Source organism: Alligator mississippiensis, chromosome 15 (assembly GCF_030867095.1).
Source record: "Alligator mississippiensis isolate rAllMis1 chromosome 15, rAllMis1, whole genome shotgun sequence".
Taxonomy (NCBI): Eukaryota; Metazoa; Chordata; order Crocodylia; family Alligatoridae; genus Alligator; species Alligator mississippiensis.
Window position 1 is genome coordinate 14,403,755 of NC_081838.1, and position 17,132 is coordinate 14,420,886.

Here is a 17,132-nt window from a genome sequence, read left to right on the forward strand (position 1 = left end):
TCCGGGAATCACCCCAGTTGAGTAGAGAGGTGGGATTTTGGATATTGCTCCCTCTCTTCTGAGCTTTTCAGTGGCTGAACTTGCTGCCTGCTTTAAATTGGAGGACCTAATGTCTCTTCTTTGAGCTAAGGGGGCCTTGGGCAACAGGGTCAGGATTTGGATTGTCACTCCTGACTGCGCACTCCTACACCTTGAACAACACATGGCACTTCATCACTTCAACTGGGTCCCTCTTTCATTCTGGCCATTACTGTCCCAAATGCCCTTGAAATGCCAACCTCAGTTGGGGGGCCCTAATTCCTGCCACCCACCAACTCCAGTAAACCAACAAAAACAAGTGAAAAACCCTGAGCATTGTGAAAACCAATGAACAGAAGAGCAAGTTCAGTTTTTAAATTACAGCGGAAAGAAAGATACTTGGAAGAGATGAAGCTGAATTGGACTTACCTGGCTCACTGAAGAGAGAAGTCAAGAAGTGATTAAAATATCCTCACTGTGCAACCTTTTATACAGTTGTCAGACGGACGGGAGCATTTGCGGCATCTTCTGTACTTGACGTCCCGGTTCGTGACAAAACGTGTGTGTGTCACGTGTGCCAAGCCGCCAAATACTGTAATTGTTTCACTCTGTGTTTGTAATTATTGTGTTTTTAATTTAGTTTAGGACTGGCAAATTACACCCCTCCAGGTGTCTTTTCAATTAAAAGTTTATGGGTCAACCTTCTTCCTGCTCTTGCTCAATGGACTTCATTAGAGTTGGAGGATTTGGGGTACGTCTGCAGGGTACGCAGAGCAGGTGTTGGCGGAACCATTTGCTCTCCTGTGCATGAATCCAGTTTGGTCCATACTGTTATGCGGTGGGGAGCGGGGTGTTTCTGAAACCCAAAGAGGAGAAGGAGCCATTGTTTAGTATGCTCAGGTGCGCACCTGACATTTTCGGATTCAGTGCCCACCAAAACCCATGGATGTCAGCACATTGACTGGGGGAAGGACTGACATGCTTCATACGTCTTGCGAACCCCACCTATGATTTGTATAACTTCTGGATTGCCTTCAACTTTGACTGTGTATTAGTTTACTTTATGTCAAAGTTTGGTTATCTTTTTGTCTCTGGGTTCAATTTCCCCCTCATCTCAATTAGAGATTTATTTCTGCGATGCTTGCCGGTGATGGCAGGGCATGGTTGTAGGAGAACAGAAAGCATGGGGTCTTACGAAAGGTCTGAGTAGCAGCTTTGAAGCTGTATGAGATGAACATCCTTGACTTTTTTCATACCGAGCCAAGACAGCTGTTGGAAAGTTCACAATGGACCTCTGATCTGTCCCATGTGGCGGTTCTTGTGTTCTTACTGAGGTGAAGTGTGTTGAGTTGATTGAGCTAATCTGAACCCTTTAGCTTCCCACCCTTTACAGAACAACACCCAAACAAAGTTTTCATTTATTTGAGAAAGGAGAGGCATCTTTCCCTCTTTCAAATGCCCTAGAAATTCATTACTATATGAAGTAGCACCACCAGCAGACCTGGCCAGTGAAATTTTATCAAAAAACTGAGAGAAACCTGCCACTGCTTCTTCAATGCAAATCAAAGAGCCCCAAATTCCAGGAGTATTATTCATGACCTAATTAGTGCTTAAAAACAAGCGAGCTTTTCTTGCATTTTTAAAGAGGCTGCCTCGCTACATACAGGAGTGTCTTCCGGTACGAAATTATGAACTTTGTAATTATGTAATGGTTACTGCCCTGTAACAGCTTTAATGACAGTTAATGAAGTGCTTCAATTTTCTAAATTCTGAGAATATTAGAATATCCACCGTGTCAGTGATTAGCCCTAGGTTCAGTGAAACTAAGCTGTGACAGGGTCAGGTGAAGTCATGTCACTGCTAGTCAATTAGTTAATAAAAGTCATATTTCTGAGTGCTACATGTGAACCTGAAAAAGCATTCAGCCTCTGAGATTGTTTTGTGAGATAACTTTATGATATCTGCTATTAAAATAAGGTTTGGCATTTCGGACTTCTAAATATGTCATGAACAAGGGTATAATTATTTTAGAGCCACGTCCATGTTTGGCTTTCATGTCTCTTGTTTTTTTGGGTCGAGTTTCTCCTGGACCATCTTCTGAAGTAAAGGATGAGGAAGTGCATCATGTGGCCATCTTCTTTCACTTCACCTACTTTGTGCAGGAAGAGCAGAACCGGCTGCAGAAAAAGAAGTCTGGAAATGAGCTAGGTGCTGGGGAGATGTCACCTTGACAAGTTCAGTACAAAGTGGAAAGCTTGTTTATAAGAGGCTACAGGTTGTTGAAATGAAAAAAACCCCTCTACTTGGATGGAGATGAAGTGTATGGAGTGGAATATGAGTGTGTTGGGCTTGTCAGAAGAGGTGCCAAGGAAAGTGAAAACCCTTGTCTAAGGTACAACCCAGCATCTGAGTGACTCTGAACACTTTCTGAGTGTGTGTCGGGAGCTCTGGGACACTCCTCCCCCTTCCTTGCAGTTCATTGCGTCTTTGTGGCACTATTATAAACAACAGTATTTTATGGAAAAGTTCTCAAAGATTTCAATGTCAAAATGTGTAGAAAACAGCCTGCTAGTGCTACCTCTGTGGTAAATGGTGAAAACATTGACTTCTCTTCCGAATCAAGCTCAATGCCAAGTTCAGAGTGATGAAGAATATCCCCCAAAGAGGAAACCTTGAGTTTCAGCAAGTTTTTCCCTACCCTCCCAGTAGGAAATCTATTAAGTCACGTGCAGAAAACCTAGAAGAACTGGGACCGAACACGTGACCACAAGCAGAGGGAGTAGGTCATCACATCCTTGATTTTGGCCTTTCTAGGACTGTCTTTATAACCATCACTAAGGTTTGGCTCTTACTGCACGGCACCTTCTGCCTTGCTCAGGGTCTTTCTTTCTTTCTGCTGCTTTTGATGCAGTAGGTGGGTGGGTGGCCAGCACAAGGGAGCCCACATCTGAGGTTGGCATTTTAAGGGCATTTGGGACGCTAACGGCCAGAGTGGAAAAGGGACCAGGTGAAGAGATGCTGTACCATGCTGTGTGCAAAGTGTAGGTGTGCCCAGTCACGAGTGACAATCCAGATCCTGAGCTAGGTGTCCAGGAGCCCCTAAGATTAAATGAAGAGACACAAGCTCCTCCAATCCAAACCAGGCAGCATGTTCCTTCAGTCTTTTCAAAGCTCACAGCATATGGAGGAATATCCAACATCCCGCCTCTCTGCCCAACTGGAGGGATTCCCTGCAACCCTGACACTTCCCCGGATGCAAACCTGGAACCTGCCTAAGGCTGAATCCTGCCTGCAGTTCAACTAGTGTCTGACGAGGGAGGCACCATTGCCCCCGAGATCCCAGTGGTAGGGGACAGAAAGAGGAAGACTTGGGTTCTGGAGCCTACTTTCCATCCAGCCTTTTGCAGCCAAAGAAAGGGAGAGGCTGAGGGCAAGTGGAGCAAAGAGACGAGGTGGAGGAAAGGAGAGCACTGACAGTGACAGATGAGTCCCCTCCATGTCCCAGTTCCTGGGTCCCTACCAGATGTCCCAGAGAGTCGCACTCAAGTTTTGAGCCTTGATCCCATCAGTACTGCAGATGTGTCATGTCTCCTCTACTCCCTGATGTGTTTCAGGTTCGCCGCCAGCGCGGCAAAATGTTTGACAGCCTGGACACGATCGAAGACCTGCCGTGCCATGGCCAGTCTGGCTGTATTCCCCACTACCGTAGAAGGCCACCATACACGTGTTGTTGCTGTGACCAATGCGGAAGGCTGGTCTGCCAAGGTTGCTGCTGGTCCATACCCCACTGGTGGTGCCGTCAAGTTAGCTCTGGAGGCTGCTGGCCATGCTAAATGCAGCTTGAATATCCACAGCACTTGGAGCAACACAGATATGGAAAGGGAGATACAGACTCACAGCTGACGTGAAGAACATGGCTGGGAGCAGGGCTAAGCACTCAGCACCTCCACTGTGAGCGCTTTGCATTGCTAGAAGACTCCCTCTCCTATACACGTGTTTCCTATGCCTTGCTTTGTCACTCTAGGAACCTTGAATTCTCCACACCGTTAAGCAGTAAGGCCTCTTCATGCCGTGCACTTATATAAACGGCGGCCTCTGCTTCCCTAGAGTCCATGTGTAATCCATTGCAGACCACTTGACACAGCCACAGTGGTGGCAAAGGGGTTTGGTATCAACAGGAAAGAGAAGCTGTTTTATTTTTAGCTTCGAGCTAAAATATTGGCTACAGGAACTTTCTCATGGAGAAGCTGTTTATTCGCCTCCTTACATGGTGCTTTTCCTCATGTGGCATTATTCAGGCGGACAAGTAGTAAATAAATCAATGGAAACAACTCAGAATTTCAAGTCAGCAGTTGCACAGAAAGAAGCACACCTCGTACACAATGGGCCAGGAGCAGAAACCCGGTTGTGGCCCTTTGGAAATCTTTGGGAGTATTTTCTCTCTCCTCCGGATCCCTTCTGTGTCTGTATATTCAAGTTCTTCACTGCATTAAAATGACGCTGAAGCATGATATTTCCCTCCTGGGTTTTTTCCCCTCCATTCCTTATTTGCAAACGTGCTGGTGAAACTCTCCTGCACAGAGACCCGCACCCAGCATGGCTCAATTTCCCTTGCAGGTACTAAATATAATGCACAGTAGTTAAAGCACATTAATGCATATGTAGCCATTCCCCTTTTCTAATGCAAAGCGATGCAATCACTGAAACCTTAGCATCTTTATCCGAGGAGATTGGTTCCATGTGAATGGGTTTAGGATCGTTCTGCAGACAACGAGGAGACACTGGTGCCTGTGAAGAGGGGTTCAGCATTGGGTGCCTTGGCTCTGTGTGCAGAGAATTGGGAGATGGTAGGCACCCCACTGGGGACCATCTTGACAGCCCACGAGTACTTAGTAATCACCTACCTAAATGCTAAAGGAGGGGGCAGTTCTGCACTCCCACCCAGCTCAAGAGCTTTTACACCTGCCTTGCAGTTTGCTAAGGTGCCTCCGTTCAGCCAGTGAGGGAGCTAGGGCCCACCTCTTGAACAGTGTCAGGCATTCACCCAGCAAGGGGTGACCTGGGTGCCTGACTCTTCAGAGACGCTGCACTGGGGAGTGCTTGCGTTCTGGTCCCTGCCCCACAGAAACAGAAAGAACCAGGTAGAATACAACAACTCTTCAAGTCCTTTTCTTGGGCTCCTCTTTCCAGGGCTTTCAGGGCTATATGCCTGTTTTCACCTTCAGACTGCTGGCCTTCTTCCAAGTAAGATATGTCTAGGTGAAAGCATCAGAGCCATACTGTGCACATCTTTCCCAGGACACATCCCACTTTTCCACAAGTAAGAGAAAATTCATCACCAAAACACTTCATTACAGACGGGGAAATTTAATCTTCTTTATATTGCCCTAGTGTGTTGTTTTTTTTTAACATGTCCTGAGGATATCTTTTTGAGTGTTTGGACACTTTGTCCCCAAACAGAAACCTTTTCTAACCTTGAAAACTGAAAGCCACTATCACTGGTCCATAAAGCTTCATTTCCAGATGTTTTGCCTGCTTCAGCAGAAATTCGGTAACTATAGGCTAGGCCTGGAAAAAGTCTATTAGCCGATCTGTTTGTTATATGTAATGTATAGGAACTATTAGCACATTGCTCCATCTTGCTCACTTACATCATTGGGGTGAATCTGCAAACCAATCTTGCTTTACATACGTTCAAACCTTTCTTTAGAACGAGTGCACCCGAAACACAAATCCTGATGCATCTTCACCGTAAAGTCACTCGCGGCGGCCTACAGCTAGAATAACTGTCGCGTTCTCCTCCGCTCTCCTATTACAGGCCTACCCATACCAGGCAGATTTTGGAAAGGAGACACAGTACACATTAACTCCAGTCACACGGTAGTGGGAGCCAAGGGGTTGTAATGTCTTCTAAAATATATGGTCTGAAATCCTGAAACTGTTCATGCCTTGGGCTTGTGGCAATGGTGTAAGAAGCCCTGTGGATTATAATTATAGAATAATCTGAGCCTAAAAATTATTTCCCCTCACTGCCACAGACACAGGCCTAGCCTTCTTATTGGGTGATGCCCTGAGGAAGGAGGATTACATCCCTTCTGAACTTTCACAGAGGAAATCCAGCTCAGACAACAGAGCTGCACAGCCGCCATTCTCTCTTCACCACCGAGGGCGTTCCTCTTCCTCTACACACCACTCCCCTTGACGTTCAGGAGAGAGGGGTCAACAATACGTTTAAACAGCAGCAAAGAACCCAAGCATTATGCATTAATGCACCGTAGTTATGGTGCATTAAGTTTAGTACCTGTAGTCATAGGAACTAACTCAATGCGCGGTAACGGGCACTACTGCAGAGTAGCGCAGCACGCGCCTTCTTAGTGATGCTAATGCACACTAGACTCATTCTCCTGCCCATCAGCCCATTAGCACAGCTTTTGCCGTGACAGACTATGAGCAGGAGAAGTGCTCTACTGTGCATTTAGCGTCTCGTGTAGACGCGCCCACTCACGTTGAATTAGCTTCTTAACAATGGGGGCCACAGGGCACAGGCACCTCCCCAGCCCCTGAACTCAGCCTCCCGCCATCACAGGGAAATATGATATGAAAATAGGTCTAATGATACAGGTCTGAGATAAAAGCAATCTGGCTGTCCATGGATTTGAAATGTCTGAACGCTTTCCTGCGGTGGGCTCATTAAATCCTTCCACAATCTATGAAATAATATTAACATAGCTATCCCCACAGCATGTTGAATGAAGTTGCCAAGCTCCGGGGAATGACGAGGAAACATAAGAGAAGAAAGAAAAAGCTAAGACAATAATACCAAAAAAACCAAACCCCAACATAATGATTTCACACGAGTTCATGCACCTTCCCCACTTGGAGTTTCAGACGCGCCCGCACATCAGAGCGTGGACTGAACTGGGGGCTCTTCTCTGCTTGCTGTTGCCGGAGAGTTGGAGAATCCAGCTGAAAATGAGGAATGGGCCCATAAGGCTTGGCTTGGTGATATATATGCTCCCCAGAAGGGAACTGCTTCTGCTTCCATCATTGTACCAAAGAAGAAAAAACGGCGTCACTGTAACTGGGACACAGGCTGTCAACATCAATCACAGAGCAGGCAAGAGGAAAAGAAAGCACCTGAGGAAACAATCATGCCTGAGGAATATTGGAAATACATAGATCAGGCACCTCGCAGAGCTGCTGAGTCCTCAGGATTGCCACTTGTGTCGGGGGCCATCCTGGGTGCACAACATGCCTGAAAGCCATGCCATTAAACTCAGCCGTGAATTTGTATGTTGCTTTTCATTTCCAGCTCTCCGGCACTCCAGGGCTTTCAAGCACTCGGCAGTCTCCATTCTCCCCTGTAATCCTACAGGAGGAAACCTTCATCATCTCCGTTCAGGGGAATGGCATGGGGTACTACTGCCTCCAGTTTCATGTAGACACAAGGATGCAGACAGGCCTGGGCTCCCCCGTTTTCAGAGAGCTGCGTTTACAATCCAGGATTGCAGATGAGATCTGCTTCGGATTGATTTGTTTTAATTTGGACATGCTTTTGCGCAACCCATGTTGGAGGTAGGAATGACTGGGAGGGAGGCATGAGAGCGCTCTCTGTTTTTAATAGTCTATCAGGAAAGGGGTGGAAAGATTTAAGGGCTGATACTCTGTTTCTGCAATGTGGAAAGTGCAGTATTATCACTCCTGGAGCCACGGCTGAAAAGGACCAAGGGCTCTATATGGGAGACAAGTGCAAACACCTGATCTCGGGTAGGAGGAAAGCCCAGGGCACACAGACATGCTCCAGGGCTGATTTTCATCTCTGTGTAGCACTTCAGTAGGAATTGAGTCATGCTGGGTGTGGGGCTCTGCACGGGAGGGAATTTCACCAGCATGCCTGCAAATAAGGAACGGAGGGCAGAAAACCTAGGAGGCGAATATTATGCTGCAGAGGAAGTTTAATGTACGGAAGAAATTGAGAATACAGACACGGAAGGGATACAGAGGAGAGAGCGAATTTCCCCAAGGTTTTCCAAAGGGTCACAGCTGGGATTATACATCTGTTGTCACCAAACATCTTCTACACGTCTGTGGCTGTGTCAAGTGGTCTGCAATGGATTACAAGTGGACTGTAAGGAGGCAGAGGCATCCGTTGAAATGACAGCACCGCATGAAGAGGCCTTAATGTTTAACAGTGCAGAGAATACAAAGTTCCTAGAGTAACAAAGCAAAGCGTAGGAGACAGGAGAATGGGGGAGGGAGTCTTGTAGCAATGCCAAGCCCTCACACTTAGCACTGCTCTGAGCCATGTCCGTCGGGTCAGCCAGGAATCTGTATCTTGCTTGTCATGTCCGTTGTGCTCCAAGTGCCGTGGATATCCGAGCTGGATTTAGCACGGCCAGCGCCTTCCGTATCTGCCCCTACCGCCCCACCCGGGGCAACAGCACCATCCCTCCCAAACTAGCTCTCCAGTGCATGGATCATAGCAACAACAATAACATGGCCTTCTGCGGCGGGGTCTCCAACAACAATCTGGACTCTGGTAGTACAGGTCATCCAGCATGTCCAGGCTGTCAGACATCTTGCTGTGCTGGAGGCGAACCTGAAACACAGCAGGGAGCAGAGGAAACATGACACATGGGCAGTGCTGATTGATCAAAGGGGCCTAACTTGGATGCGAGTCTCAGGGCAATCTGGCAGGGACTCAGAGACTATGGGATGGAGCAGGGAAATGCTGACCCCAACCCTCCTTTGTCCCGGTGTCACAGCTCTCCTTTCCTCCACCTCCTTGCTTTCCTCTACTTCCCCTCAGCCTCTCCCCCCAACAACACCTTCGAAGCCTTCTCACTTCCTTTGCCTTCAAAATGCTGGCTGGAAAGCAGGCTCCAGGGCCCTGTGGGGCAGCTGCAGCAGGAGTGGGGCAGGGAGCCTTTAGTCCAGGCCTAGGCAGCCCCTGCCCGATGGTGCAGGCACAGTCCTGGGACGTGGGGAATGTGCATTCACTTCAGGACCCAGAACCCAAGTCTTTCTCTTTTTGCCTCCTACCACTGGGATTGGGGGCGAAGGTGCATTGCACCCCTGAAGCTTGTTGCACTGCAGGAAGGATTCAGCCTTAGGCAGTTGGCAGTTCTGGATCCCACAATCCCGGGAAATGTCAGGGCTGCCGGGAATCACCCCAGTTGAGTAGAGAGGTGGGATTTTGGATATTGCTCCCTCTCTTCTGAGCTTTTCAGTGGCTGAACTTGCTGCCTGCTTTAAATTGGAGGACCTAATGTCTCTTCTTTGAGCTAAGGGGGCCTTGGGCAACAGGGTCAGGATTTGGATTGTCACTCCTGACTGCGCACTCCTACACCTTGAACAACACATGGCACTTCATCACTTCAACTGGGTCCCTCTTTCATTCTGGCCATTACTGTCCCAAATGCCCTTGAAATGCCAACCTCAGCTGGGGGGCCCTAATTCCTGCCACCCACCAACTCCAGTAAACCAACAAAAACAAGTGAAAAACCCTGAGCATTGTGAAAACCAATGAACAGAAGAGCAAGTTCAGTTTTTAAATTACAGCGGAAAGAAAGATACTTGGAAGAGATGAAGCTGAATTGGACTTACCTGGCTCACTGAAGAGAGAAGTCAAGAAGTGATTAAAATATCCTCACTGTGCAACCTTTTATACAGTTGTCAGACGGACGGGAGCATTTGCGGCATCTTCTGTACTTGACGTCCCGGTTCGTGACAAAACGTGTGTGTGTCACGTGTGCCAAGCCGCCAAATACTGTAATTGTTTCACTCTGTGTTTGTAATTATTGTGTTTTTAATTTAGTTTAGGACTGGCAAATTACACCCCTCCAGGTGTCTTTTCAATTAAAAGTTTATGGGTCAACCTTCTTCCTGCTCTTGCTCAATGGACTTCATTAGAGTTGGAGGATTTGGGGTACGTCTGCAGGGTACGCAGAGCAGGTGTTGGCGGAACCATTTGCTCTCCTGTGCATGAATCCAGTTTGGTCCATACTGTTATGCGGTGGGGAGCGGGGTGTTTCTGAAACCCAAAGAGGAGAAGGAGCCATTGTTTAGTATGCTCAGGTGCGCACCTGACATTTTCGGATTCAGTGCCCACCAAAACCCATGGACGTCAGCACATTGACTGGGGGAAGGACTGACATGCTTCATACGTCTTGCGAACCCCACCTATGATTTGTATAACTTCTGGATTGCCTTCAACTTTGACTGTGTATTAGTTTACTTTATGTCAAAGTTTGGTTATCTTTTTGTCTCTGGGTTCAATTTCCCCCTCATCTCAATTAGAGATTTATTTCTGCGATGCTTGCCGGTGATGGCAGGGCATGGTTGTAGGAGAACAGAAAGCATGGGGTCTTACGAAAGGTCTGAGTAGCAGCTTTGAAGCTGTATGAGATGAACATCCTTGACTTTTTTCATACCGAGCCAAGACAGCTGTTGGAAAGTTCACAATGGACCTCTGATCTGTCCCATGTGGCGGTTCTTGTGTTCTTACTGAGGTGAAGTGTGTTGAGTTGATTGAGCTAATCTGAACCCTTTAGCTTCCCACCCTTTACAGAACAACACCCAAACAAAGTTTTCATTTATTTGAGAAAGGAGAGGCATCTTTCCCTCTTTCAAATGCCCTAGAAATTCATTACTATATGAAGTAGCACCACCAGCAGACCTGGCCAGTGAAATTTTATCAAAAAACTGAGAGAAACCTGCCACTGCTTCTTCAATGCAAATCAAAGAGCCCCAAATTCCAGGAGTATTATTCATGACCTAATTAGTGCTTAAAAACAAGCGAGCTTTTCTTGCATTTTTAAAGAGGCTGCCTCGCTACATACAGGAGTGTCTTCCGGTACGAAATTATGAACTTTGTAATTATGTAATGGTTACTGCCCTGTAACAGCTTTAATGACAGTTAATGAAGTGCTTCAATTTTCTAAATTCTGAGAATATTAGAATATCCACCGTGTCAGTGATTAGCCCTAGGTTCAGTGAAACTAAGCTGTGACAGGGTCAGGTGAAGTCATGTCACTGCTAGTCAATTAGTTAATAAAAGTCATATTTCTGAGTGCTACATGTGAACCTGAAAAAGCATTCAGCCTCTGAGATTGTTTTGTGAGATAACTTTATGATATCTGCTATTAAAATAAGGTTTGGCATTTCGGACTTCTAAATATGTCATGAACAAGGGTATAATTATTTTAGAGCCACGTCCATGTTTGGCTTTCATGTCTCTTGTTTTTTTGGGTCGAGTTTCTCCTGGACCATCTTCTGAAGTAAAGGATGAGGAAGTGCATCATGTGGCCATCTTCTTTCACTTCACCTACTTTGTGCAGGAAGAGCAGAACCGGCTGCAGAAAAAGAAGTCTGGAAATGAGCTAGGTGCTGGGGAGATGTCACCTTGACAAGTTCAGTACAAAGTGGAAAGCTTGTTTATAAGAGGCTACAGGTTGTTGAAATGAAAAAAACCCCTCTACTTGGATGGAGATGAAGTGTATGGAGTGGAATATGAGTGTGTTGGGCTTGTCAGAAGAGGTGCCAAGGAAAGTGAAAACCCTTGTCTAAGGTACAACCCAGCATCTGAGTGACTCTGAACACTTTCTGAGTGTGTGTCGGGAGCTCTGGGACACTCCTCCCCCTTCCTTGCAGTTCATTGCGTCTTTGTGGCACTATTATAAACAACAGTATTTTATGGAAAAGTTCTCAAAGATTTCAATGTCAAAATGTGTAGAAAACAGCCTGCTAGTGCTACCTTTGTGGTAAATGGTGAAAACATTGACTTCTCTTCCGAATCAAGCTCAATGCCAAGTTCAGAGTGATGAAGAATATCCCCCAAAGAGGAAACCTTGAGTTTCAGCAAGTTTTTCCCTACCCTCCCAGTAGGAAATCTATTAAGTCACGTGCAGAAAACCTAGAAGAACTGGGACCGAACACGTGACCACAAGCAGAGGGAGTAGGTCATCACATCCTTGATTTTGGCCTTTCTAGGACTGTCTTTATAACCATCACTAAGGTTTGGCTCTTACTGCACGGCACCTTCTGCCTTGCTCAGGGTCTTTCTTTCTTTCTGCTGCTTTTGATGCAGTAGGTGGGTGGGTGGCCAGCACAAGGGAGCCCACATCTGAGGTTGGCATTTTAAGGGCATTTGGGACGCTAACGGCCAGAGTGGAAAAGGGACCAGGTGAAGAGATGCTGTACCATGCTGTGTGCAAAGTGTAGGTGTGCCCAGTCACGAGTGACAATCCAGATCCTGAGCTAGGTGTCCAGGAGCCCCTAAGATTAAATGAAGAGACACAAGCTCCTCCAATCCAAACCAGGCAGCATGTTCCTTCAGTCTTTTCAAAGCTCACAGCATATGGAGGAATATCCAACATCCCGCCTCTCTGCCCAACTGGAGGGATTCCCTGCAACCCTGACACTTCCCCGGATGCAAACCTGGAACCTGCCTAAGGCTGAATCCTGCCTGCAGTTCAACTAGTGTCTGACGAGGGAGGCACCATTGCCCCCGAGATCCCAGTGGTAGGGGACAGAAAGAGGAAGACTTGGGTTCTGGAGCCTACTTTCCATCCAGCCTTTTGCAGCCAAAGAAAGGGAGAGGCTGAGGGCAAGTGGAGCAAAGAGACGAGGTGGAGGAAAGGAGAGCACTGACAGTGACAGATGAGTCCCCTCCATGTCCCAGTTCCTGGGTCCCTACCAGATGTCCCAGAGAGTCGCACACAAGTTTTGAGCCTTGATCCCATCAGTACTGCAGATGTGTCATGTCTCCTCTACTCCCTGATGTGTTTCAGGTTCGCCGCCAGCGCGGCAAAATGTTTGACAGCCTGGACACGATCGAAGACCTGCCGTGCCATGGCCAGTCTGGCTGTATTCCCCACTACCGTAGAAGGCCACCATACACGTGTTGTTGCTGTGACCAATGCGGAAGGCTGGTCTGCCAAGGTTGCTGCTGGTCCATACCCCACTGGTGGTGCCGTCAAGTTAGCTCTGGAGGCTGCTGGCCATGCTAAATGCAGCTTGAATATCCACAGCACTTGGAGCAACACAGATATGGAAAGGGAGATACAGACTCACAGCTGACGTGAAGAACATGGCTGGGAGCAGGGCTAAGCACTCAGCACCTCCACTGTGAGCGCTTTGCATTGCTAGAAGACTCCCTCTCCTATACACGTGTTTCCTATGCCTTGCTTTGTCACTCTAGGAACCTTGAATTCTCCACACCGTTAAGCAGTAAGGCCTCTTCATGCCGTGCACTTATATAAACGGCGGCCTCTGCTTCCCTAGAGTCCATGTGTAATCCATTGCAGACCACTTGACACAGCCACAGTGGTGGCAAAGGGGTTTGGTATCAACAGGAAAGAGAAGCTGTTTTATTTTTAGCTTCGAGCTAAAATATTGGCTACAGGAACTTTCTCATGGAGAAGCTGTTTATTCGCCTCCTTACATGGTGCTTTTCCTCATGTGGCATTATTCAGGCGGACAAGTAGTAAATAAATCAATGGAAACAACTCAGAATTTCAAGTCAGCAGTTGCACAGAAAGAAGCACACCTCGTACACAATGGGCCAGGAGCAGAAACCCGGTTGTGGCCCTTTGGAAATCTTTGGGAGTATTTTCTCTCTCCTCCGGATCCCTTCTGTGTCTGTATATTCAAGTTCTTCACTGCATTAAAATGACGCTGAAGCATGATATTTCCCTCCTGGGTTTTTTCCCCTCCATTCCTTATTTGCAAACGTGCTGGTGAAACTCTCCTGCACAGAGACCCGCACCCAGCATGGCTCAATTTCCCTTGCAGGTACTAAATATAATGCACAGTAGTTAAAGCACATTAATGCATATGTAGCCATTCCCCTTTTCTAATGCAAAGCGATGCAATCACTGAAACCTTAGCATCTTTATCCGAGGAGATTGGTTCCATGTGAATGGGTTTAGGATTGTTCTGCAGACAACGAGGAGACACTGGTGCCTGTGAAGAGGGGTTCAGCATCGGGTGCCTTGGCTCTGTGTGCAGAGAATTGGGAGATGGTAGGCACCCCACTGGGGACCATCTTGACAGCCCACGAGTACTTAGTAATCACCTACCTAAATGCTAAAGGAGGGGGCAGTTCTGCACTCCCACCCAGCTCAAGAGCTTTTACACCTGCCTTGCAGTTTGCTAAGGTGCCTCCGTTCAGCCAGTGAGGGAGCTAGGGCCCACCTCTTGAACAGTGTCAGGCATTCACCCAGCAAGGGGTGACCTGGGTGCCTGACTCTTCAGAGACGCTGCACTGGGGAGTGCTTGCGTTCTGGTCCCTGCCCCACAGAAACAGAAAGAACCAGGTAGAATACAACAACTCTTCAAGTCCTTTTCTTGGGCTCCTCTTTCCAGGGCTTTCAGGGCTATATGCTTGTTTTCACCTTCAGACTGCTGGCCTTCTTCCAAGTAAGATATGTCTAGGTGAAAGCATCAGAGCCATACTGTGCACATCTTTCCCAGGACACATCCCACTTTTCCACAAGTAAGAGAAAATTCATCACCAAAACACTTCATTACAGACGGGGAAATTTAATCTTCTTTATATTGCCCTAGTGTGTTGTTTTTTTTTAACATGTCCTGAGGATATCTTTTTGAGTGTTTGGACACTTTGTCCCCAAACAGAAACCTTTTCTAACCTTGAAAACTGAAAGCCACTATCACTGGTCCATAAAGCTTCATTTCCAGATGTTTTGCCTGCTTCAGCAGAAATTCGGTAACTATAGGCTAGGCCAGGAAAAAGTCTATTAGCCGATCTGTTTGTTATATGTAATGTATAGGAACTATTAGCACATTGCTCCATCTTGCTCACTTACATCATTGGGGTGAATCTGCAAACCAATCTTGCTTTACATACGTTCAAACCTTTCTTTAGAACGAGTGCACCCGAAACACAAATCCTGATGCATCTTCACCGTAAAGTCACTCGCGGCGGCCTACAGCTAGAATAACTGTCGCGTTCTCCTCCGCTCTCCTATTACAGGCCTACCCATACCAGGCAGATTTTGGAAAGGAGACACAGTACACATTAACTCCAGTCACACGGTAGTGGGAGCCAAGGGGTTGTAATGTCTTCTAAAATATATGGTCTGAAATCCTGAAACTGTTCATGCCTTGGGCTTGTGGCAATGGTGTAAGAAGCCCTGTGGATTATAATTATAGAATAATCTGAGCCTAAAAATTATTTCCCCTCACTGCCACAGACACAGGCCTAGCCTTCTTATTGGGTGATGCCCTGAGGAAGGAGGATTACATCCCTTCTGAACTTTCACAGAGGAAATCCAGCTCAGACAACAGAGCTGCACAGCCGCCATTCTCTCTTCACCACCGAGGGCGTTCCTCTTCCTCTACACACCACTCCCCTTGACGTTCAGGAGAGAGGGGTCAACAATACGTTTAAACAGCAGCAAAGAACCCAAGCATTATGCATTAATGCACCGTAGTTATGGTGCATTAAGTTTAGTACCTGTAGTCATAGGAACTAACTCAATGCGCGGTAACGGGCACTACTGCAGAGTAGCGCAGCACGCGCCTTCTTAGTGATGCTAATGCACACTAGACTCATTCTCCTGCCCATCAGCCCATTAGCACAGCTTTTGCCGTGACAGACTATGAGCAGGAGAAGTGCTCTACTGTGCATTTAGCGTCTCGTGTAGACGCGCCCACTCACGTTGAATTAGCTTCTTAACAATGGGGGCCACAGGGCACAGGCACCTCCCCAGCCCCTGAACTCAGCCTCCCGCCATCACAGGGAAATATGATATGAAAATAGGTCTAATGATACAGGTCTGAGATAAAAGCAATCTGGCTGTCCATGGATTTGAAATGTCTGAACGCTTTCCTGCGGTGGGCTCATTAAATCCTTCCACAATCTATGAAATAATATTAACATAGCTATCCCCACAGCATGTTGAATGAAGTTGCCAAGCTCCGGGGAATGACGAGGAAACATAAGAGAAGAAAGAAAAAGCTAAGACAATAATACCAAAAAAACCAAACCCCAACATAATGATTTCACACGAGTTCATGCACCTTCCCCACTTGGAGTTTCAGACGCGCCCGCACATCAGAGCGTGGACTGAACTGGGGGCTCTTCTCTGCTTGCTGTTGCCGGAGAGTTGGAGAATCCAGCTGAAAATGAGGAATGGGCCCATAAGGCTTGGCTTGGTGATATATATGCTCCCCAGAAGGGAACTGCTTCTGCTTCCATCATTGTACCAAAGAAGAAAAAACGGCGTCACTGTAACTGGGACACAGGCTGTCAACATCAATCACAGAGCAGGCAAGAGGAAAAGAAAGCACCTGAGGAAACAATCATGCCTGAGGAATATTGGAAATACATAGATCAGGCACCTCGCAGAGCTGCTGAGTCCTCAGGATTGCCACTTGTGTCGGGGGCCATCCTGGGTGCACAACATGCCTGAAAGCCATGCCATTAAACTCAGCCGTGAATTTGTATGTTGCTTTTCATTTCCAGCTCTCCGGCACTCCAGGGCTTTCAAGCACTCGGCAGTCTCCATTCTCCCCTGTAATCCTACAGGAGGAAACCTTCATCATCTCCGTTCAGGGGAATGGCATGGGGTACTACTGCCTCCAGTTTCATGTAGACACAAGGATGCAGACAGGCCTGGGCTCCCCCGTTTTCAGAGAGCTGCGTTTACAATCCAGGATTGCAGATGAGATCTGCTTCGGATTGATTTGTTTTAATTTGGACATGCTTTTGCGCAACCCATGTTGGAGGTAGGAATGACTGGGAGGGAGGCATGAGAGCGCTCTCTGTTTTTAATAGTCTATCAGGAAAGGGGTGGAAAGATTTAAGGGCTGATACTCTGTTTCTGCAATGTGGAAAGTGCAGTATTATCACTCCTGGAGCCACGGCTGAAAAGGACCAAGGGCTCTATATGGGAGACAAGTGCAAACACCTGATCTCGGGTAGGAGGAAAGCCCAGGGCACACAGACATGCTCCAGGGCTGATTTTCATCTCTGTGTAGCACTTCAGTAGGAATTGAGTCATGCTGGGTGTGGGGCTCTGCACGGGAGGGAATTTCACCAGCATGCCTGCAAATAAGGAACGGAGGGCAGAAAACCTAGGAGGCGAATA

General features: G+C 47.2%; 1 long non-coding RNA gene across 1 annotated transcript; it reads right to left on the bottom strand.

Moving 5' to 3' along the window:
* Positions 1–7,955: 7,955 nt before the first annotated feature.
* Positions 7,956–9,705, bottom strand: LOC132245765 (uncharacterized). Its single transcript, XR_009457483.1, has 2 exons — positions 9,625–9,705; positions 7,956–8,617 (listed from the first exon to the last, which is right to left on the bottom strand). It is a non-coding gene; the product is annotated as an uncharacterized LOC132245765 (long non-coding RNA).
* Between the last annotated feature and the right edge of the window lie 7,427 nt (positions 9,706–17,132).